The sequence below is a fragment of the Triticum aestivum genome, chromosome 5B (genome assembly GCF_018294505.1).
Source record: "Triticum aestivum cultivar Chinese Spring chromosome 5B, IWGSC CS RefSeq v2.1, whole genome shotgun sequence".
NCBI classification, from domain to species: domain Eukaryota; kingdom Viridiplantae; phylum Streptophyta; class Magnoliopsida; order Poales; family Poaceae; genus Triticum; species Triticum aestivum.
In genome coordinates this window covers 527,345,761-527,369,130 of record NC_057807.1, presented here as the reverse complement: position 1 = coordinate 527,369,130, position 23,370 = coordinate 527,345,761, and the positions used below count along the sequence as shown (strand labels likewise).

The window sequence follows — 23,370 nt, the reverse complement described above, 5'->3', positions numbered from 1 at the left end:
TTGGGAGCATGAATCACAAAGAACAATTACCTTTGTTCTTGATCGATATTAGTACTGACCTATACCCATAGCCTCTATGATTTGCTTCCATTGCACTTGATTTTTTACATTGTGCAAGGGTTCTCAAATGATCGACCTGATGTAAGCTAATAAAAAATACTTCATATCATGATTCACGTCACCTCCCAAACCTATGCTACTGATATATAGATCGATCAATCTAGCAATGACAGATGAGCTTCATTAAATGGCGTGTAATGATAACAGACATGAAGCCAACTGGCTAATCTGGTGCAACTTGGTAGCAGGAAGATCAATTAAATCATATACTCAGGTGATTGGCATAGGTGGTGTACGTAGATATGTTTTCGGCCTTCGGTACGTGACGTGCATGTTTTTGAACACAACAAAAAAATAGATTAATTGATCAAGGAAGTTGTGAACAATTAATGGTAAAAGTATTAAGGGGGGTTGGTGATTGATCTACACTTTTCCTTCATGTCGGTCCCCTCTCGCATTTATGTAGTGACGACAAGTGGGACACACTCAACCATGCTCCCTTTTCTCGACTTAGTTTTGCGGCTCCATCAATTTGTGTGTGCTTTCTTCAATGGTACCCAGATAGTTGTTATTGGGTTGGATCTAGTTATGCCCCTTAACTTTCAGAATAATGATGCAATATTAAAATTGTAACAAATATTATGTAAAATAATAATTGTAGTGTAACATAATACAATGTGGCACGTAAAATGGCAAGAAATCCCCAATGCTATGTGACACACATAAAATGAATAAGTGGCGGCAAATATATCTGAATAAAAAAGTATAGAACTTTCTCTTTTGCGTCTCTCCCAAATGGACAAATCATTGTTGAAACTTTATAGGTCAATATAACTCCAGTACTACAATGCCAAAAATCATTCTTGAAACTTTTGGTATATTAGAAATATCTAAAATGTAGGTCAAGGCACACTCCCATTCAGAAAATCCACTCTCATTATGTCAAACTCACATATTCTTTTTAAAGGTAAAAGGTTCACAGTGTGCCTAAGAATGATGTATATAAGACATAAATGCTTATGTTTCTCTTCAAGATATAGCATTTGGGTAGGTACTTGAACTTTTAGCATGACTGCATCCTACAAGTACATATGACCAGACAAAGAGATCACTCAAAAGGTGACATGCAAAAAGCTTAGTGTAGCATCTTGGTATCATTTGCTCAAGTTATGTATATCACTACCATTTAATATGCTAGTGCCATGTAACCAAATGGCACATTCATGGCCATATATCATTTCAACGTCATTCACTGTCCATGACCACCATACTACACCCATCAAAGGTATGCCTTTCAACAGTTGGCTCCATCGTTTGCCTTCCAACAGAAGATAACATGCCTTTTAAAATATGGTTGATGCAAGTTGGAGAAAAAGAATACAAGTACAAAAGCTCTGAGTATAGGTACCAATGCTTTGGTCAAATATATAAGGACCAAAGTTGGCATGGAAATAGTAAGAATTGAAGTTGATGCTCAATGCTTGAAGCAAACACTCCACCGATTAATAAAATGGAAAATAAGGCTAACTTGATGCATGTATATTACATGAAGCAGTATTAGAGTGCCTGGTAAATTTAGATTATTTCTAACCTTTCATGGTTTAATCAAACCTCTCAACTTTCATTGCTAAAATTACAATCTTCTAATTTTGACCAATGTTATTTTATCTTATATATGTTGCGTATATTTTTATAACTTCCTTGCATTCAAAACCACATAATTAATTGAAAATATAATTTCATAATAGGTTCTAGAGCTCTAAAACACAACTAACAACAATACAAGCCTTTAGACCTACTATAGCTCTTGCGGTTAGTGCACCATTGTATGAGGAAAAGATCATTGTAGCGACTGTATTGTGTTGTTGTCCAACTTATATGGCGCATATGTCAACATGGAGTTTGATGTGTCGTGCTAGAGTGTTGCGCAAGCATGCAGAAATGTTAACAATAAGGAGAGTAGGCATACACTTGGAGAAGAATTTTGAGGGTGTGGGTGCGTGTTATTGCTTGGCATTGATTTGGGTAGGATGTACGCTACATGAGGAAAGATCATTGTGGAACATAACATCACTCACCTTCTACATGACTACCATGCCTCATGGAGATGGCATTTTACAGCCGGTCATAAAAGTGTGAAGACCTCAAGCACAACCAGATTTATGGTGGTGGTTCCCAATTAATCTTCAAAACGTGCACGTTGGAAGCCTTTCAAGCTGAGGTGTTTGTTTGAGCTATGAATTAATATAGGTACACGAAAGTTGGATGGAAATATGATGACATGCCTTAGTTATAGGTAATTTTCTTCTATGACGTTTTCTACTCTCTCACCCCCTCTCTCACACGTCCATTCCAAGCTATAGTTTTTATTTTTGTGCAATCTTGCGAATCCTCTTTGGAAATAAAATTTAAACAAAAAGGGGATATTTTCATTTTGCATTTGAAGGATCAAAATCGATGATGATGCTCAGGACCTTAAGCAAACTCTCCATCTTTTCATGAGATGAAACATAAATTACAGATACATTTATATATGCTAGACTATATATTAAGGGGATCATGCTCATTTATTACCTTTTTGTAATCTACTAATTTATGAACTTTCATGAGAAATGCTAGGCTCGGACCCCCATCTCCTCCACCTGCCTTGTGCCAACCAGGCCATGGTAAATGATGGGAGAATTTCCTAATGACTCCATCAACCACCATGGCATGGGTGCAAGGCAGTCACCAAATTAATCAACATTACATGGAACATTCGGAAGGAAAGGTTAGTGAATTTTCATTGGGATAAGGAAATCTCTGTGTGGAATACATCAAGTCGAATGAACACATGGCATGGTATTCTTTGTGACACTAGCATACAATATCGAGCCCTCATTCCTATATAATGGAGGTCGCCAGTGTCTCAATTGGAACATATTCGATGTAAAATCATCAAGGAAAGTGTTCACATAAGGCGAGAAGGCTAATGATCTGGATAAATTACACAACCAAGGAGGAACAATCAACGGCAAGGTAGTCCCAAAGACAGTAACATCATTGATGCCTCGTGATGCCAACATGTGCAATTTCTTAGTGCCTCTCAAACCTAAGCATGAAATGGTTGACTTGTACTCATATGTGAAATAAGAGTATCATGTAACTAGTTGGAAGATACAACCATCGAGAAAGGAGAGTGTGCGCTCGAGCGAATGTAGTTAGGAAGTGTCAACATGCCTGCTCAATTTAAATTGGTGTCTCTGTTATATTTGCAATAGTTCGTTTCAGTGGTTCATTCATACAATATTTAAACTAGAGCAATAATAGAACTGCAACAACTGTAATTGAACACGATAAAATGTGAACTTGTAAATATATCCACATGGTAATTATTGTTACACCCTAGCTCAACGGCAAGTGCATCATGTTTTCACTTAAGACACTGGGTTTGAATCTCCCCACCTACCTAGCAACACAAAGTTTATGGAGAGAGCATCCCACTTTCTTTTTTAGCTATTCTTGCACCATTACAGCCAAATAAGGTTGTTGTGCCACTCTGGATTAAGGTCAATAGTTTGACAATGGTCAATTTCTTATGTTGTTCTTAGTAAAATATATGTTTTAACAAATTTAAAAGCTAGGCAATTTAAAAAACCTAGATACATATTAGTTAACCTGCAAAATTGGTGCTATTGGTAAAATGCCATTGTTAAATATTTCACATGTCTATATGTAATCCCCACCCTACTTCAAACCTAATCGAAGCTCAGACCCATCCAAGCCATATATGTTCTGCAACACATAGAAAAGCATGCGTACATAGAAACTACTACAAATCGACATACATTTGAAACATGTGTAGAACGTAAGTAAGTTATACATTTGAAATTCAAAAAATTGAACAACTCTGAAACTGTCTGTAGTCAAGAAGCAATTTTGGACATAAATCACATGATGGATGCACTATGGTGCGTTGACTCAAATGAAATGGAAGTAGTCACAAACAATTGATGATGTGGGAGCGTTTGCGAGGTGGGAGCGCAATCAACAATTCCTTAGGCGTCAAACACAAACGGTTGACGATGTGTTTCTTAATCATTCTTGTATTTATGTTGGTTGACTTTGGTAGGGTGTTACCGCCATGTTTTTCATTACCAGCGTGTGTCGCCTGCTGGAGTTGATCAAGGACAACTAGCGAATGGACTTGCGTCGGTGACGAATTTTTTTCTTAAAATGCTGCTTTTCTTAATCTCCTTCAAGCTCGTTTTTAGTTTCTCCCTTATTCCAAATCTCTAGTTTATTCTTTGGTTAGAATTTGACAATCTGGTCATCTTATACATATTTCTGCCTAATAATGCATGAAAGCCAGCTTTTATCATATCTGTTTAGAAAAAAGAGACGTCCCATACAGGGGGAGATGGAAGGATTTGGGTACCAATATGGCAGGCCACGAGGAATCATCCAGAGTCCGTATCATGTATCTGCCCACCGAGGCCGCTCCTTGGCAGCACACATGCATCTCCAAAATCCGCACCAATCCATCGATGACATGTTTCAGCAAATTTAGTTGCAATCTACTTCACATGGATTCATAGACATCATCGCTCCTGAAAATCACGTGTGTAATTTCCCGGTACCTCCCAATCCTATTTGTACAATACTAGTTGATAGTTCCTAGCTAGGTACAAACCCATTGAGAAACAGAGGTGTGCTCCTCGAACAAAGAGAAAGTAAGGACGTCATTGCTTCTTCTTAAATTGGTGCAATTTTCAATAGCCCAAGGTACAAACGGAAGCAGCAAAGTAATGAACAATATCTTGCACCACCTCAAAAATTACAAAATTGTATATTTCTTTTATTATTGTTATTGTTATTATTATTGTGAAAAATCATTTTTGGTGGTGCTAAATTACCGGTTTTACTAAGTTGTCTAAGATTTTCTTATGTCTAAGTATTTATAACAGGTATTACTTGAAAAGTGAAAAGTGCAGCTTGATTTTTTTAGAAAAGTGCAATATAGTAATAAGTGTTGTACTTTTCAAAATTGTATATCCCAACATTCTGATGAACAAGAGTGGACCCACACCTCACGTCGTTTCCCAATCCGCGAACAACTTGAAGGTAACACAAAATTGCGTTTAAACTGGATATACTTCAGCGCTCACTCTTTAGAGTGAACTCAATGGCAAAACAAACTTGCTAGAAAATGGCCAATCTTCTCAGATCTCAAGCCAACCATCAGTTGTGTTGCATTTTTAGTTCCTACCCAAATTCTAGCTAGGGGTGCAACATAATGTGATACATGAGCTCCCACCTTAGGTTCTAGTCAGTTACACGACCTTAATATTGGTCTTGGGACCCAAGTCTTGCCCTCTCACATTCCTTCTCTCTATTCTCTCTCATGCAACTACCTTCAAAACTACAATAGTCAATGTCCGTCTCTAGGATCAGTGCATCAACACTGACGCACTCATATTCCTGACACCTCCTTACCCCCTAGTGTTATGTCGTCTACTTGACGTTCAATGTGTCATGCCAAGGCACCACATGTGGATGGAGAAATTCATAGAATAAGGAGAGGAGGCAACACCTGGAGCAAAATTTGAAGGATGCATGTACGAGCCGTTGCTTTGTGTTAATTTGGGTTGGATGTAATCTATGCCAGAAATGATCATTGTGGCACATAACGCCACTCTCCTTCTATATGACCATTGTACCTTACAAAGATTTTGGTAGTCGGCCACCAAGTGTGAAGATCACAAGTAAAACCAAGTTCATAGTGGCTGCCCTTAGTTAAACTTCAAGATGTGCACAATGGGTGTCTTACAAGCTCAGGTGTTTGTTTGAACTTTGAATATAGCTATATGAAACATGACATGTGATTTAATTATATGTATTTTTGTGCCTTTTTCTTTTTAGTAGCACTAAATAGTTTATTAACCAAGTCCTAATGCGTATTTGGCAATTTTCAGTAGCACCAAATAATTTATCAAACAGGACATGAGGTGTAGTGTTTACTAGCTTAAGCTGAACTCTCTTTATGTAATAGATATTTTACTCTACTATGTCCTTGTCTTTAATATGCTCATTGTGAACAAGTTACAGATGATTTGACAATCCCTTGAAATAGTGATTTCTAAAACTACAAGTGTCTTTAGGCGAAGCAAGCAATGGGTTCTTGAATTAATGCAAAGATCATCATAAATGTAAATGGTAAAAATTCTACCTAATGATCATGCTATTGTTATTGTCATATTGTCCTTTGTCTTTTCATTGTTCGATAAATGAAATAGTTGTTCTCATCAATGGGTGATGCACCTGTGAAGAAATAGCGCATTTCCATTGAACTTTAAGTTGTATGACCCCTCCCTCTTAAGTTTTCTAGCTGATATTTTTGTATTTGATGTGTTTCTAGCTATTTGGTGTTGCGTCACAATTATGTAGGATGGCCGAGCAGTAGTTTGGTGAGATAATTTTTGCGTAGCTCCTCCATCCCCAACGAGAACGACTTCTTAAGGAATCTTTGAAAAATAATGCATATTTAGTTCGTAAAACCTTATTTTGCATGAAGTTCGCATGTTATTTGCATTGTTCTGAAATCTTCAGGTGAACGACAAAACCCCACCTCCGGCTGAGCCGTTGTTGGTATGAGGTCAACAAGGCATCATGCCATCTTGTTGTTTGTGTGCACTACAACCCCTCTGTTTCGTGAATTACCGGTGGTGTTAAACTATAGATATATCTGTAATCAGACCATGTAACATTTCTTGAGTGCTAACGATGACACTATGTACTTATTTTTTCTATGATGACACTTAGAATCTTGTTGTTCTGTGCTACAACTTCCAATTGATGTTTGTTTATACCTACATTGCAACCGTTCCTCTCACCCATTGGCCTGATGAGAAACACGCATTTGGAAAAAGTTCCTTTTGTATTTATGTTGTATCCAGTGAGTGAGGAAATGCCACATTAATCCGCAAGACGGATTTGATGGTGGATTAGGCTCCGCCATATGGCAGAGTCCTTAGAGTGTGTTTCTGTACTGCGACAACTTCTTTCTTCCTTCTATTTGCTCCCGTAGAACGGTTCTAGATTCTGTGAAGTGGAAATTTGAATGGTCCGCGGTACCAGTTTGAAGTACTCTTGACTCGTAGCCTAACTTTGTATGTCAAATTAAGCTTCTCTTGTATACTATTAGCCTATTAGGCCTCATTTGGTCCATAGAATAGGAACAAGAAGATGAGTGCCACGATTCGATGTCCATGTGCAAGTGAAAAGTAAATTCAATTAAAACAACAGAAAAAAGATACAAAACTGAAATTATCTGACATCAAAGATGCTCGAATGCGTTAGGTTCATGCAAAAATTTGTGATGAAATGACATTTAAGGAGGTCTCCGTAAGAAAACCCGGGTCTCAAAGAAAAATTGGAAAGCACATCTGATATCTCCTCGAATGTCATTTCGCCCCAAATAATAGCGCATTTCCATTGAACTTTGAGTTGTATGCCCCTCCTTCTTAACTTTGCTTGGTGATAGTTTTGTATTTGATGTGTTTCTAGCTATTTGGCGTTGCGTCACAATTATGTAGAGTGGCGGAGCAGTAGTTTGGTGAGATAATTTTGGCATAGCTCCTCCCTCCTCAACGAGAACGAGTTCTTAAGGGGTCTTTGAAAAATAGTGCATACTTAGTTCGTAAAAACTTATTCTACATGAAGTTCACATGTTCTTTGCATTGTTCTGAAATCTTCAGGTGAACGACGAAACCCCACCTTTGGGTGGCCGTCGTTGGTTTAAGGTCAATATGGCATCATGCCATCTTGATGTTTGTGCGCACTAGAACTCCTCTGTTTCGTGAATAACCAGTGGTATTAAACTACAAACATATTACATATATGTAAGGAGACCATGTAACATTTCTTCAGCACTGACGATGACATTATGTACTTATTTTTCTCTGATGATGCTTAGAATCTTGTTGTTTTGTGCTGCAACATCCAATTGATGTTTGTTTATACCTACATTTCAACGGTTCCATTCACCCTTTGGCTAGATGAGAAGCACACATTTGGAAATAGTTCCTTTTGTATTTGTGTTGTATTCAAGAAGTGAGGAAATGCCACATTAATCCACAAGCCGGATTTCATGGTGGATTAGGCTCTGCCATATGGCAGAGTCCATAGAGTGTGTTTCTGTACCGCGACAACTTATTTCTTCCTTCTAATAGTTTCCATACAACCGATCTAGATTCTGTGAAGTGGAAATTTGAATGGTCCCGCGGTACCATTTTGAAGTACTCTTGACTCATAGCCTAACTGTGTATGTCAAATTAAGCTTCTTCAGTGTACTATTAGCCTATTAGGCCTCATTTGGTCCATATAATAGGAACACAATAAAGCTAATGATCTGGATAAATTACACAATCAAGGAGGAACAATCAACTACAAGGTAGTCCCAAAGATGGTAACATCATCGAAACCTCACGACGCCAACATGTGTAATTTCTTAGTGCCTCTCAAACCTAAGCATGAAATGGTGACTTGTACTCATATGTGAAATAAGAGTAGCATGTAACTAGTTGGAAGATACAACAATCGAGAAAGGAGAGTGTGCGGTCGAGCGAATGTAGTTTGGAAGTGTCAACATGTCTGCTCAATTTAAATAGGTGTCTCCGTTATATTTGCAATGGTTTGTTTCAGTGGTTCAGTCGTACAATCTTTAAACCAGGGCAGTAATAGTTGACACCAACCATGGTTGCAAAACTGCAACAACTGCAATTTAACATGGTAAAAATGTGAAGTTGTAAATATATCCACATGGTAATTATTGTTGCACCCTAGCTCAATGGCAAGTGCATCATGTTTTCACTTAAGCCAGTGGGATTGAAGCTCCCCACCTACCTAGCAACACAAAGTTAATGGAGGGAATATCCCACTTAAATTGCTTTTTAATTATTCTTGCACCACTGCAGTCAAGTAAGGTTGTTGTGCCACTCTGAATGAAGGTAAATTGTTTGACCATGGTCAATTTCGTATGTTATTCTTACAAAAAAAATATGTTTTAACAAATTTAAAAGCTAGGCAATTTGAAAAAAAAACCTTGATACACATTAGTTAACCTGCAAAATTGGTGCTATTGGTAAAATGTCATTGTTAAAAATTTCACATGTCCATATGTACTCCCCACCCCATTGAACCCCAATCGAACCTCAGACCCATCCAAGGCATATATGTTCTGTAACACATAGAAAAGCATGCCTACATAGAAATCTACTACAAATCGACATACATTTAAAACATGTGCAAAACATAAGTGAGCTGATACATTTGAAATTCAAAATTTGAACAACTCTGAAACTGTGTGTAGTCAAGAAGCAATTTTGGACATAAATCACATGATGGATGCACTATGGTGCATTGGCTCAAATCAAATGGAAGTAGTCACAAATGATTGACGATGTGGGAGCGTTTGCGAGGTGGGAGCGCAATCAACAATTCCTTAGGCGTCAACCACTGCAGTGAAATGTGTTTCTTAATCATTCTTGTATATATGTTGGTTGAGTTTGGTAGGGTGTCACCGCCCTGTTTTTCATTACCAGCGTGTGTCGCCTACGGTAGTTGATGAAGGACAACTAGCGAATGGACTTGCGTCGGTGACGAATTTTTTCTTAAAATAGTGCTTTTATTAATCTCCTTCAAGCTCATTTTTAGTTGTTCCCTTATTCCAAATCTCTAGTTTATTCTTTTGTTAGAATTTAACCTTCTGGTGACCTTATACATATTTCTTCCTAATAATACATGAAGGTCATTTCACCACAAAAAATTGCAGGCTCCTAGCGTGCTGGAGCACATTTTTTATGCCAATGTTCTTTCAGATTTTTATAATGCTTTCACTAGTAGTATTTTTTGAATTTACTAGATATATGAAGCCACGTCATAGCAAAAAGCTTGCATTATTTCTGGGATATCTGAAACCACTTCCCTGACGCTCTTGTCATCCGACAGGTGGAGTGAGAACAATCCAGCATATGACCATGTCTTAGAGTGACCACATACGTACAATCTTCCAATCTCCAAAAGCGAACTGTTTTTTCTCCACGCATGCTGGAAAACAATAGGTTGCTTCGCCCGACTTTTCCTGCCAATGAACACGTACTAGTAGCCATCGACAGGTGGACAAAAGGAGGTAATAGCACCCCAGGTACCCTAACTTGCACAGAATGTGATGATTTAGTCCCAAACTTGCAAAACTTCACTCCACCATACCTCAACTTGCACCTCATGTGATGATTTAGTCCCAGGCCAATCACAGCTCGACAATTGGCGGCCAGGTGGCTGGACCGGTCAGCGCACACACTTTTGCAGAAAACCCCCTACCGTTTTCTGTAATCAACCCGCACTCACCTCCCATGATTTTGTTCCCAGGTGTTCCCTATCATGATCTGAGCTCAGCAAACAACTCAACCGGTCCCATGTTCGACCGTTATAGTAGCGGCCCGGGTGGTTTGTTCACACAGAACAAGATGAGGAGGTGTAACCCTGTGGCTTTCGGCATGACACCGGCTGTCAAGGTCTAGAATGTTTGTCTGAATGCCTGCGCTCCACAGGTGCGTGCCTATCAGGCTATGAGAAAAAAAATTGTAACTGGGATGTGCAGATCCTTGAATAGTAATTTGGTTCGGAAACTAACGACAATTTAAATGAACAAAATTTCAGCCAACCCACTGCACCAGATGCTGATGGTCGTTGAGTTTGGATCTTCACCGTTCGATGTTGGCATGGGACATGAGGAGAGCGACGACGAGTTGTCATTAGTCTTCTATGAAGCTGTGCAGCAGTGCGGAGACAAGAAGGAACTCGGCGGGTACGTGCTGAGTGACGTGCTCCGTTTTAGTACATTTGTACATTCGTTTACTTTGCTTAATGATTGCTGATTTGCTTGCTTTGCTGTTGACTGTTTCAGACAATGGTTCCGCCACACCATTCCTTTCCTCGTGGAGGTGACAGGGCACCGGTTTAGAGTTTGGTTCGAGTGCACGGTTGACTTCAGCTTCATGTGCATGGAAGGCGCCGTTCGATGCTTCAACGAGAAGGACCATGTCATGAGTTGGAACCAGCCAGTGTGGAGGCTGCTGGTCTCTCTTCAAGTTTGGGTACGTGCACTGGTGAACAGGACCCCTAGTGCGTGCTGTCCCATGGTACAAAAACAAGAGATCATCTATTGACTGCAAAGCTATAGGACGTCCACGATAAGCATACTAGCACTGCAAGCAAGCAAATCAGCAATCAACGCCGTGCTAAAGAAGTACTATTCGGTTGGGAAGTACCAATGCGCACAAAACATTCTGGCACGGACGGTTTTGATATCGCAGATTGATACGCACGCGCGACGTGAGGAGCAGGAGCGGCCTATGATGAACGACGGCCGCGTCCACCAGCTCCGACTTCTCCGGCGAGTACGCTTACGCTTACTCCTCCTCCGACCCCTCCCCCAGCCCGCTCTGCAGTCCACTTTGAGAAGCCCGTCCCGCCACCGCCCCAACACCAGCAGAAGCCGCCGGCGCCGCAGCCCGGCACGTACGTGGTGCAGGTGCCCAAAGACAAGGTTTTCCGCGTGCCGCCGCCAGAGAACGCGCGCCTCTTCCAGCACTACACCCGCCACGCCGGCTGCTCCTGCCTCTGCGCCTGCCTCTACCTCGCCGTCGAGGTCCTCTCCCTCGCCATCCTACTCGCCGCCGCCGTCGGGGGCGTCTACCTCGCCTTCAAGCCCAGGCAGCCGGCGTACTCGGTCGTGTCCCTCGCAGTGTCGGGCCTCGCCGGCGTCAGCAACGCCTCGGCCCCCGGCCCGCTCTCGCCGGGGTTCGCCGTGACCGTCCACGCCGACAACAGCGCCAAAGGCAAGGTCGGCGTGCACTACGACGGCGCCGGGAGCCGCATCGCCGTGTCGTACGAGGGCGTGAGCCTGGCGGACGGCGCGTGGCCGGCCTTCTACCAGGCGCCGTGCAACATCACGGTGTTCGTGGCGAAGGCGAAGGGCACCGGGATACGGTTCTCGGAGCGCGAGCGCGGGCAGATGGCCGCGGCGGAGCGGCTCCGATCGGTGCCGTTCGACGTGGACATCACGGTGCCCGTGCGGCTGCAGCTCGGCGGCGTGAGGACGTGGGCCGTGCCGGTGACGGTTCGGTGCGCCATGACGGTGGACAGGCTCGCCGCCAGCGCCAAGGTGGTGTCCAGGCCGTGCGACGTCAATGTGCCGTTCTTGTTCCGTTCTGGAGGAACTGACGCCGCCGATGCAAGAAAAAATGGCTAATGGCTGATTAGGAGAGCAGTTCTTGCAGGTAGCGGCCAAGGATTCATGCTGCTTCCGTGATTCTTTTTTCTCCCATTAATTTGTATGTTGGTTTGATCGAGCAATGTTAATTCTTTTCTCCGTTGAGAACTTGAAATCATGTTCTGCCGCGAAATTGTGCTGCAGTAAAGATGTTCATGAGGTGCAACCTCTCTTCTCCTGAAAGACTGAAAGAAAATGGTGTTGTGCACTGATACCTGTTCTGTTACAGTCTGAACAGTTTTATCATGTGGTTTTCAGTAGAAACTACACATTTTATTTTGAACAGTAGCAACTACATGTCGTTCTGAATATGAAATACATGAACATTCGTAGTTCCAAGCAAACTTGGAATCTTGGATGTACTCCACTTTACACTAGGTTATTTATGCTTTTGCAGTCAATGGGAGGTGAGTGCGGGTTGATTAAAGAAAACGGTAGGGGGTTTTCTGCAAAAGTGCGTGTGCTGACCGGTCCAGCCACCTGGCTGCCAATTGTCGAGCTGTGATTGGCCTGGGACTAAATCATCACATGAGGTGCAAGTTGGGGTATGGTGGAGTGAAGTTTTGCAAGTTTGGGACTAAATCATCACATTCTGTGCAAGTTAGGGTACCTGGGGTGCTATTACCTCGGACAAAAGCCAGAAGTTAACGAAGCAACGGCCAGTGAGCATCCGGCCTGCTTGACGAATGACGGACGAGGTTCCATAAAGAAATGAAACTCTCTCAGGTCTTGACAGCCGACCTACCACCCGTTTGCTTTAACAAAGCAGGCATATCATCTCATCAAATAAAAGAAAGAAAGAAGAAACATGCGTATCAACAAGACAACAAGAGAGAGTGACAACGACAAGTCCTGGTTATCCCGCAAAAAAAAAAAAGTCCTGGTTCCTGACCGGTTCTCCGTGATTTTTTTTTGATTGAAAATCAATAGTAAATCTAGTGCTAGCGAGAAACAAGCTCTCATATCAACAAGAGAGAGTGAGAACAACGGCATATTTTTGTTTTGTTTTTTGATTGAAATTCTGATGAATGAAAATGAAAAGCAGCTTTATCAGTCGTTTTCGCATGATCTTCCCCGGCGTCTCCACGATGCGACAGGCCAGCGCGCACGCGCGACTACTTTTCCAAAGTTTTTCATCCTTCACAACAATCTTATCTATAATAACCAAGAATCACATTTCCCACCATTTTTTTTGAAAGAGAGAAGTTGGAGGGAACCACATTCCTAGTGACACCAAGAGGGAGGGGAGATATCAGATTTTTTCTGTTCGTTCAGTAACAATGGCAGCTGCTCCGACGCCCACGCTGGTGCTGCTGCAGGAGTGGGGCGTCGGGCACCTCATGTCCATGCTCGAGTCCTGCAAGCGCCTCCTCCTCTGCGGCCGCCGCGCCTTCTCCATCACGCTGCTCGTCATGCGCCCGCCCACCGCGCAGGCCACCTCCCAGGTCGAGGAGCACGTCCGCCGCGAGGCCGCCTCCGGCCTCGACATCCGCTTCCACCGCCTCCCCGCCGTCGACCCCCCGGCGGACGCGGCCGTGGTCGAGGACTTCATCGCGCGCTACATCCAGCTCCACGCGCCCCACGTCCGGGACGCCGTCGCGGGGATGTCCTGCCCCGTCGCCGCGCTCGTGCTCGACCTCTTCGCGGCGCCCATGGTCGACGTGGCCCGCGGGCTGGGCGTGCCGTCCTAGGTCTTCATGTCCTCCACCGGCGCCATGCTCGCGCTCATGCTGCACCTGCCCGTGCTCCACCGCGTTGTCACCGTGGGGTTCGACGAGCTGGACGGGGAGGTGCACGTGCCCGGGCTGCCGCCGGTACCGCCGGAGTGCTTGCCGTGCCCGGTGGTGGACAAGAAGAGCCCCAACTACACGTGGTTCGTGCGCCTCGGCGACAGCTTCATGGACGCCACGGGGATCATCGCCAACACAGCGGACGGGCTAGAGCCGGGGGCCCTCGCGGCCGTCGCCGACGGCCGCGCCGTGGCAGGGCGCCCCGCGCCGCCGGTGTACCCCATCGGCTCCGTGCTCTCGCTCGGCAGCAGCGCCAGCAAGAAGGATTCCCCGGAGCCACCGCACCAGTGCGTCGCCTGGCTGGACGCGCAGCCGCCGGCGTCGGTGGTGTTCCTCTGCTTCGGGAGCATGGGCTGGTTCGAGCCGGCCCAGGTGGTGGAGATCACCGCCGCGCTGGAGCGGTGCGGCCACCGCTTCCTGTGGGTCCTGCGCGGCCCGCCTTCCTCCAAGTCCGGCGCCGGCGCGCCGGACGGGTCGGAGCACCCGACGGACGCGAACCTGGGGGAGCTGCTCCCGGAGGGGTTCTTGCGGAGGACGGAGGGCAAGGGCCTGGTGTGGCCGACGTGGGCGCCGCAGAAGGAGATCCTGGCGCACCCGGCCGTGGGGGGATTCGTGACGCACGGCGGGTGGAACTCGGTGCTGGAGAGCCTGTGGCACGGCATACCGATGGCGCCATGGACCTTGTACGCGGAGCAGCACCTGAACGCGTTCGAGCTGGTCGCCGACATGGGCGTCGGCGCGTCGCCGTGCCGCTCAAGGTGGACCGGAAGCGGGACAACTTCGTGGAGGCGGCGGAGCTAGAGCGAGCGGCGAGGTGCCTGATGGACTGTGGGAGCAGGTGTGCGGGGGCCATGGCTATCGTTCAAGTCCGTTGTGTCCATAGGAAGGAGACGGTGGCGAGGCGTTCGGGCTCACAGCGGGCATGGCTGTTTGTTCCGCCCACTGTAGTGAGCGCCTGAGAGGGGTACCCACGGCGGCCGCTAGTCCGATCCCGTGGCCGTGGAGGACAGTGCTCCGGTCGCATCTATTGGAGCCGATATAGTGTTCATAGGGCTCAGTTTGGAGCTGAGAAGAGTCGTTCGAGCCCAGAAAACCACGAGCGGGAGCGGAGGAGAGGGGGACGTGGGATGGCGAGGTGGGACACGTGGCCGCATCTGGCATAGGGTATGCACAGAACGGGTTTTGCAGCCGGTATGCACAGAATTTTTTTCCGCGTGTACGCCGTCCGCCGGTATCGTTATAACGGAGTATATATTTCTCTCCTACACAAAATTGATAAAATAAGGTTGAAGTGTGTGGTAGAAACACCAGAGCAGAACATCTTTGATGCAGTTCAAAGCTGGCGTTTTGATGTGCTCCAGATAGAGTGACGATCTGGAAAGTCAGTCTATGCGAGAGCCAGTGATGGGGAAGCTCCTTTTGATCATTTGCTATTTAGTCTGCTTTTGCCCATAAGTTTGTATTGGCTAGCTTGTGGTTGTGTATCTTGCTTTCACGCATTTCTGTGGTTTGGTAATTGGTTGCCTATGTTAATATAAGCAGCGTCTTCTTTTCTTTCGAAAAGGAGGTTGAACCCCCGGCCTCTGCATCAATCGATGCATACATCCATCTTTAATAATTGTTTAACAATGGTTTGACAGAAACATACACGAATCACCCAAAGTCACCGTTCACACCTACGGACTTTTTAATGTGGAATGCTCTCACTCCCCACCGTCTAGAACCAAGGTCACCCCGGATGATGTATTAGGGTCCTACACCCGGTGCAACAAATCTAAAGCGTACATCACATGCATATGTTTTAGAAACCACAACCACCATCAAACCGCTGACCCATCTCTAGGTAGGAGATCCGCATCATCCCTGCTAGACCGGCCATTTTCTGTTTAGTAGTTGTAGAAGACTTGGTGGTCTCATAAATGAAATAGGAGTGAGAGTCCTCTTTATACAAAAAAGGATAAATAAAGTTGTTACTTTCACATATTTTCTTTTGCGCTCCAGTTCCATGATGGCTTGAAATCATTATTCTTTAATACTTACAGTCAAGGGTGAATCTACAGGTTGGCCAGGGTGGGCCGGGTTGTCATATATACCATAAGAGATTAGAAGATGGTCTGGAGAAAAAAAAGTCCAACAAGTATATAATACTTTGTCCCAACCCGCGTGCAAGCCAGCCAGCCAATGCCTCCAGACCCTGTTCCCCTTTACTCTGTTGCGCTTCCGATCTCTACTCGCCGTCAGCCAACTGCCTCGCCAGTGAGTTGCCGTTGCCGGAGGCTATGACTTTAGCAGGAGACGCCAGACGACCAGGAGGTCAGGAGACACTCGGCCAACAGCGTCACCATTGCGCGGGTGCGTCGGCATGCCCAACCTCAGTCATGCAATACCCACTCAACCAACCCGATTTATCATGATATACGTCGTCCTCAGCACTCACCAGCCACTCCCTATCACCCATTTTCTAATTGATTCATTACTCATTATGCATGACTGTCATTAGGGTTTACTGTGTATGAGTGCTACCTACATTTAGTAGTTCAAATGTTTCAGTAATTTTTAGTACCTATAAAGTTGACAGGGTTCCAAAATTCCTGGCCTTGAACAAACACTAGTCATGTTGGATTGTTGGTCATAATGACATTGACACATATTACTACTACAGGCTAGGTTTGTTGACAATTTTACTAGTGTTTTTACTCATTTGGTATGATATCAAATTGTTCACTTTGATTAGTACAAACAATAAGTACCAGCCCAACTTCTTGATTCAGATTTTGGACGGTCTCTTACTGCATCTACGATGCTGCATACTAGTAATAGTATGCTCACAAGTAATGATTGATTCACTAGCTCTATCACTAGTAGAAAAGAGGGCATATGTTTGGGCCTGGTTAGCCCATTAGTCCCGGTTCGATCACGAACTGGTACCCATGGCCCCATTGGTCCCGGTTCGTGATGCCAGGGGCCTGCCGGACCTCGTGGGGGCATTGGTCCCGGTTCTCCTGGGACCTTTGGTCCCGGTTGGTGGCACGAACAGGGACTAATGGTCCTCGCTCCTGGCCCACCTCCAGTGGACCCGGTTCGTGGCATGAACCGGTACGAAAAGGTGACCTTTAGTCCCGGTTTGTGCCACGAACCGGGATCATTGAGTTGCCTATTTTTCCTGGCCGGCGAGGGGGGAGCTTTGTGGTGCTCTAGCTCACCTCCTATGCACACCAGGTGTTCGATGGTATGCCCGAGCCACACTACTTAAGCTTTCTCCTCTCCAAGCTCGACCTCCAAGCTCCATTTTCCTTAATATTTGTCTAGGTTTAGCAGTCCGTCACGTCCCGTCCCCGTCTTCACCGCCGTCGATCACCCGCGCTGATCTCGTCGCCGGCACCACCGTGGTGAGCCTCTTGTGCTTATCTTCTTTCTGAAAGGAAACAAATTTCTTACTTGTATGTTTATATAGATACTTGTATAATTTTCTTTCTTTTATTATTGCTTCTTATTATTCATAGCGATGGTTTTGGTATCCGCCCCCGTCGGCCCTCGTCCTGTCTATGATTCGGATGTGGTATATATTATCTTTATAACTATTTGGTTTATTTATTGTTTATGAAAATTATGCCGACCAACGTGACATAGATTTTATTTATCTAGGAGGTATGTGAACCGGAAATTCCAACCGACCCTATTGTCGAGAGGTTAAATTTTGTTGAAGAAGAAAACAATTTCTTGAAGGAAAAACTAAAAAAAATTGAGGAGGAGAAGATGATATTGGAGTTGCATGTTGCGGATGTCATCGATGATCACAAGAACAAGATGGATGCAATGCGCTTGAAGATTAGAAAGATTAGAAAATATGCCATTCATACCGAGGCTTGGTATCATTATGCCGTTGGATCAATTGTTACCTTGGTTTCGATTATGATCGCATTTGTTTTGGCATTGAAATGTTTAACATAGTTTCAATGTATGGTTTAATTAATTAGATGCTCCGGAGAGCTATATATTGTTAGATGAGAACTATGTATGTACTTTGGTTTTAATGTGAGATGATGAACTTCTACTAATTTGGTCACTTAATTATCTATTCATGATGTTCTGTACTGGTTTTTGACACACTTAATTATATATAATGCACGCAGATGAACCGACAATGGATGTATGGTGACAAAGACACCTCCGAGTACATTAAGGGCGTGCATGATTTTCTCGAAGTGGCTGAGGCAAACAAGCAGAATGGTTTTATGTGTTGTCCATGCCCTATATGTGGGAATACAAAGTCTTACTCTGACTCGAAAATCGTTCACACCCACCTACTTTATAAGGGTTTCATGCCACACTATAATGTTTGGACCAAGAACGGAGAAATAGGGGTTATGATGGAAGACAACGAAGAAGAAGAGGACGATGAGAACTATGTGCTCCCCAAATACGGTGATGCTGCAACGGGGGAAGTGATAACCCACAAGTGTAGGGGATTGCAACAGCTTTCGAGGGTAAAGTATTCAACCCAAATTTATTGATTCGACACAAGGGGAGCCAAAGAATATTCTTGAGTATTAGCAGTTGAGTTGTCAATTCAACCACACCTTGATAACTTAGTATCTGCAGCAAAGTATTTAGTAGCAAAGTAGTATGATAATAAAGGTAATGGTAGCAAAAGTAATGTTTTTGGGTTTTGTAGTGATTGTACCAATAGCAACGGAAAAGCAAATAAGCGAAGCACAAGATGTGAAAAGCTCGTAGGCAATGGATCAGTGATGGATAATTATGTTGGATGCGATTCCTCATGTAATAGCTATAACATAGGGTGACACAGAACTAGCTCCAGTTCATCAATGTAATGTAGGCATGTATTCCGTATATAGTCATACGTGCTTATGGAAAAGAACTTGCATGACATCTTTTGTCCTACCCTCCCGTGGCAGCGGGGTCCTAGCGGAAACTAAGGGATATTAAGGCCTCCTTTTAATAGAGAACCGGAACAAAGCATTAGCACATAGTGAATACATGAACTCCTCAAACTATGGTCATCACCGAGAAGTATCCCGATTATTGTCACTTCGGGGTTGTCAGATCATAACACATAATAGGTGACTATAGACTTGCAAGATAGGATTAAGAACACACATATATTCATGAAAACATAATAGGTTCAGATCTGAAATCATGGCACTCGGGCCCTAGTGACAAGCATTAAGCATAGCAAAGTCATAGCAACATCAATCTCAGAACATAGTGGATACTAGGGATCAAACCCTAACAAAACTAACTTGATTACATGGTAAATCTCATCCAACCCATCACCGTCCAGCAAGCCTACGATGGATTACTCACGCACGGTGGTGAGCATCATGAAATTGGTGATGGAGGATGGTTGATGATGATGACGGCGAGGAATCCCCCTCTCTGGAGCCCCGAAGGGACTCCAGATCAGCCCTCCTGAGAGAGATTAGGGCTTGGAGGTGGCTCCGTATCGTAAAACGCGATGAAACTTTCTCTCTGATTTTTTCTCCACGAGACGGAATATATGGAGTTGGAGTTGAGGTCGGCGGAGCCTCAGGGGGCCCACGAGACAGGGGGGCACGCCTAGGGGGGTGGGCGCACCTAGGGGGGTGGGCGCGCCCCGCACCCTCGTGGACAGGGTGTGGGCCCCCTGGTCTTGATTCTTTCGCCAGTATTTTTTATATTTTCCAAAAAGTGCCTCCGAGGATTTTCAGGACATTCTGAGAACTTTTGTTTTCTACACATAAAACAACATCATGGCAATTCTGCTGAAAACAGCGTCAGTCCGGGTTAGTTTCATTCAAATCATGCAAGTTAGAGTCCAAACCAAGGGCAAAAGTGTTTGGAAAAGTAGACACGTTGGAGACGTATGAACTCCCCCAAGCTTAAACCTTTGCTTGTCCTCAAGCAATTCAGTTGCTAAACTGAAAGTGATAAAGAAAAACTTTTACAAACTCTGTTTGCTCTTGTTGTTGTAAACATGCAAAGCCAGCATTCAGGTTTCAGCAAATATTATGAACTAACCATACTCACAATAACACCTCGGTCTCACAGTTACTCATATCAATAACATAATCAGCTAGCGAGCCATAATAATAAAACTCGGATGACAACACTTTCTCAAAACAATCATAACATGATATAACAAAATGGTATCTCGCTAGCCCTTTCTGAGACTACAAAACATAAATGCAGAGCACCTTTAAAGATCAAGGACTGACTAAACATTGTAATTCATGGTAAAAGAGATCCATTGAAGTCATACCCAATATAAACCAACAATAATGAATGCAAATGACAGTGTGCTCTCCAGCGGGTGCTTTTTAATAAGAATGTGATGACTCAACATAAAAGTAAATAGACAGGCCCTTCGTAGAGGGAAGCAGGGATTTGTAGAGGTGCCAGAGCTCAATTTTAAAATAGAGATTGAATAACATTTTGAGCGGCATACTTTCACTGTCAATGCAACAACCATGAGATGGCTGTATCTTCCATACTACATGCATTATAGGCAGTTCCCATACAGAATGGTAAAGGTTTATACTCCCCCAACCACCAACAAGCATCAATCCATGGCTTGCTCGAAACAACGAGTGCCTCCAACTAACAACAACCCTGGGGGAGTTTTGTTTAATTATTTTGATTTGCTTTGATCTTTTTGGATCATGGGACTGGGCATCCCGGTTATCGGCCCTTTCTCGTGAACGAGGAGCGAAGCCCACTCCTCTTGAGAATAACCCACCTAGCATGGAAGATATAGGCAGCCCTAGTTGAAGCATGAGCTGCTCGAGCATACAAAACAAAATTTCATTTGAAGGTTTGGAGTTTAGCACATACAAATTTACTTGGAACGACAGGTAAATACCGCCTATAAGTAGGTATGGTGGACTCATATGGAACAACTTTGGGGTTTAAGGAGTTTGGATGCACAAGCAGTATTCCCGCTTAGTATAGGTGAAGGCTAGCAAATGACTGGGAAGCGACCAACTGAGAGAGCAACAGCAGTCATAAACATGCATTAAAATTAATTCACACCGAGTACAAGCATGAGTAGGATATAATCTACCATGAACATAAATATCGTGAAGGCTATGTTGATTTGTTTCAACTACATGCATGAACATGTGCCAAGTCGAGTCACTCAATTCATTCAAAGGAGGATACCATCCCATCATACCATATCATAATTATTCTAATAGCATGTTGGCACGCAAGGTAAACCATTATAACTCATAACTAATCAAGTATGGCACAAGCAACTATAATCTCTAAATGTCATTGCAAATATGTTTACTTCATAATAAACTGAATCAGGAACGATGAACTCATCATATTTACAAAAACAAGAGAGGCCGAGTTCATATCAGCTTTTCACATCTCAATAAGTCCATCATATATCGTCATTATTCCCTTTCACTTGCACGAGCAAACGATGTCTATAATAATAATAGTGCACATGCATTGGACTAAGCTGGAATCTGCAAGCATTCAACTCAAAAGAGAAGACAAAGTAATATGGGCTCTAAGTTAAATAAACAATTATGCATATGAGAGCCACTAAGCATTTTCAATATGGTCTTCTACTCTCGACCCCCAAAGGAAAGAAAAGAAAATAAAACTATTTACACGGGAAAGCTCCCAACAAGTAAGAAGAAGAACGAGAAATCCTTTTGAGTTTTCATTTTAATTCGTACTACAAGCATGAAAATTAAACTAACTAATTTTTTTTGGTTTTTCTTAAATTTATCAAACACACAAGAAGAAAACTAAAAAAAGAAATTTAAACTAGTATGGATAATACAATGAAAGAGTATGAGCACCGACAACTAGAATAGTGTGTGAACATAAATGTAAAGTCGGTGAGAAATACGTACTTACCCAAGCTTAGGCTTTTGGCCTAAGTTGGTCTAATACCAAGGACCGTCTGGCTGATATCCGTAGTTGTAGCTGGGATCGTACTGAGATGCAACAACAATTGCCTCCTGAGCTGCGGCATGTCGGCGAGCTGCCTCCGCTCTCCCCTCGTGTTCAGCTGCTTCCTCACTAGTAACGACATATCTTCCTTTTGCCTGATAATCAAAAAGGAGAGGAGCAGGAAGAGTAACATGAACGACGTTGCGTCTGTCATAGATTAGTCGACACTGGAGGAATTGTTAATACCTCCTAAGAAAATGATGGTTGACCATAGCGTCATAATCTAAGTAAGCAGGAGGTAACATCATATCTCCTTCTCATGGGGCTATACCAAGATAATTAGCCACACGGGGTGCATAAATTTCTCCAAATAAATCTCCAACTCTACCATTATTCTGCAACCTACGTGCAACTATTGCCCCCAAGTTATAACCTTTATAACCTAACACAACACTCTTGAGGACACAAAGATCAGGGACACACATATGACATGCTTCGTCTTTAATGTTAATGCATCTACCAATGAAGAGAGCAAAATAATGTATAGCGGGAAAATGAATGCTCCCTATGGTAGCTTGTGCTATGTCACTAGATTCTCCCACAGTAATACTAGCAAGGAAGTCCCTAAATTCAGATTTGTGGCGATCATTAATATTACCCCACTGCGGAAGATTGCAAGCAGTTGTAACTCCCCGACGAATTCCCGTAACTCTCCGGTACTCCGAAAAATACCCGAATCACTCGGAACCTTTCCGAACTCCGAATATAGTCGTCCAATATATCAATCTTTACGTCTCGACCATTTCGAGACTCCTCGTCATGTCCCCGATCTCATCCGGGACTCCGAACTCCTTCGGTACATCAAAACTCATAATATAACTGTCATCGAAACCTTAAGCGTGCGAACCCTACGGGTTCGAGAACTATGTAGACATGACCTAGAACTATTCTCGGTCAATAACCAATAGCGGGACCTGGATGCCCATATTGACTCCTACATATTCTACGAAGATCTTTATCGGTCAAACCACATAACAACATACGTTGTTCCCTTTGTCATCGGCATGTTACTTGCCCGAGATTCGATCGTCGGTATCCAATACCTAGTTCAATCTCATCACCGGCAAGTCTCTTTACTTGTTCTGTAATGCATCATCCTGTAACCAACTCATTGGTCACATTGCTTGCAAGGCTTATAATGATGTGCATTACCGAGAGGGCCCAGAGATACCTCTCCGACAATCGGAGTGACAAAACCTAATCTCGAAATACGCCAACTCAACATGTACCCTCGGA

At 43.8% G+C, this 23,370-nt stretch overlaps 2 pseudogenes; both read left to right on the top strand.

The window, feature by feature from the left end:
* Positions 1-11,453: 11,453 nt before the first annotated feature.
* LOC123114963 (NDR1/HIN1-like protein 13) lies at positions 11,454-12,352 on the top strand (annotated as a pseudogene).
* A 1,236-nt stretch (positions 12,353-13,588) lies between these two features.
* LOC123116746 (anthocyanidin 3-O-glucosyltransferase 2-like) lies at positions 13,589-15,736 on the top strand (annotated as a pseudogene).
* The last annotated feature ends 7,634 nt before the right edge of the window (positions 15,737-23,370 follow it).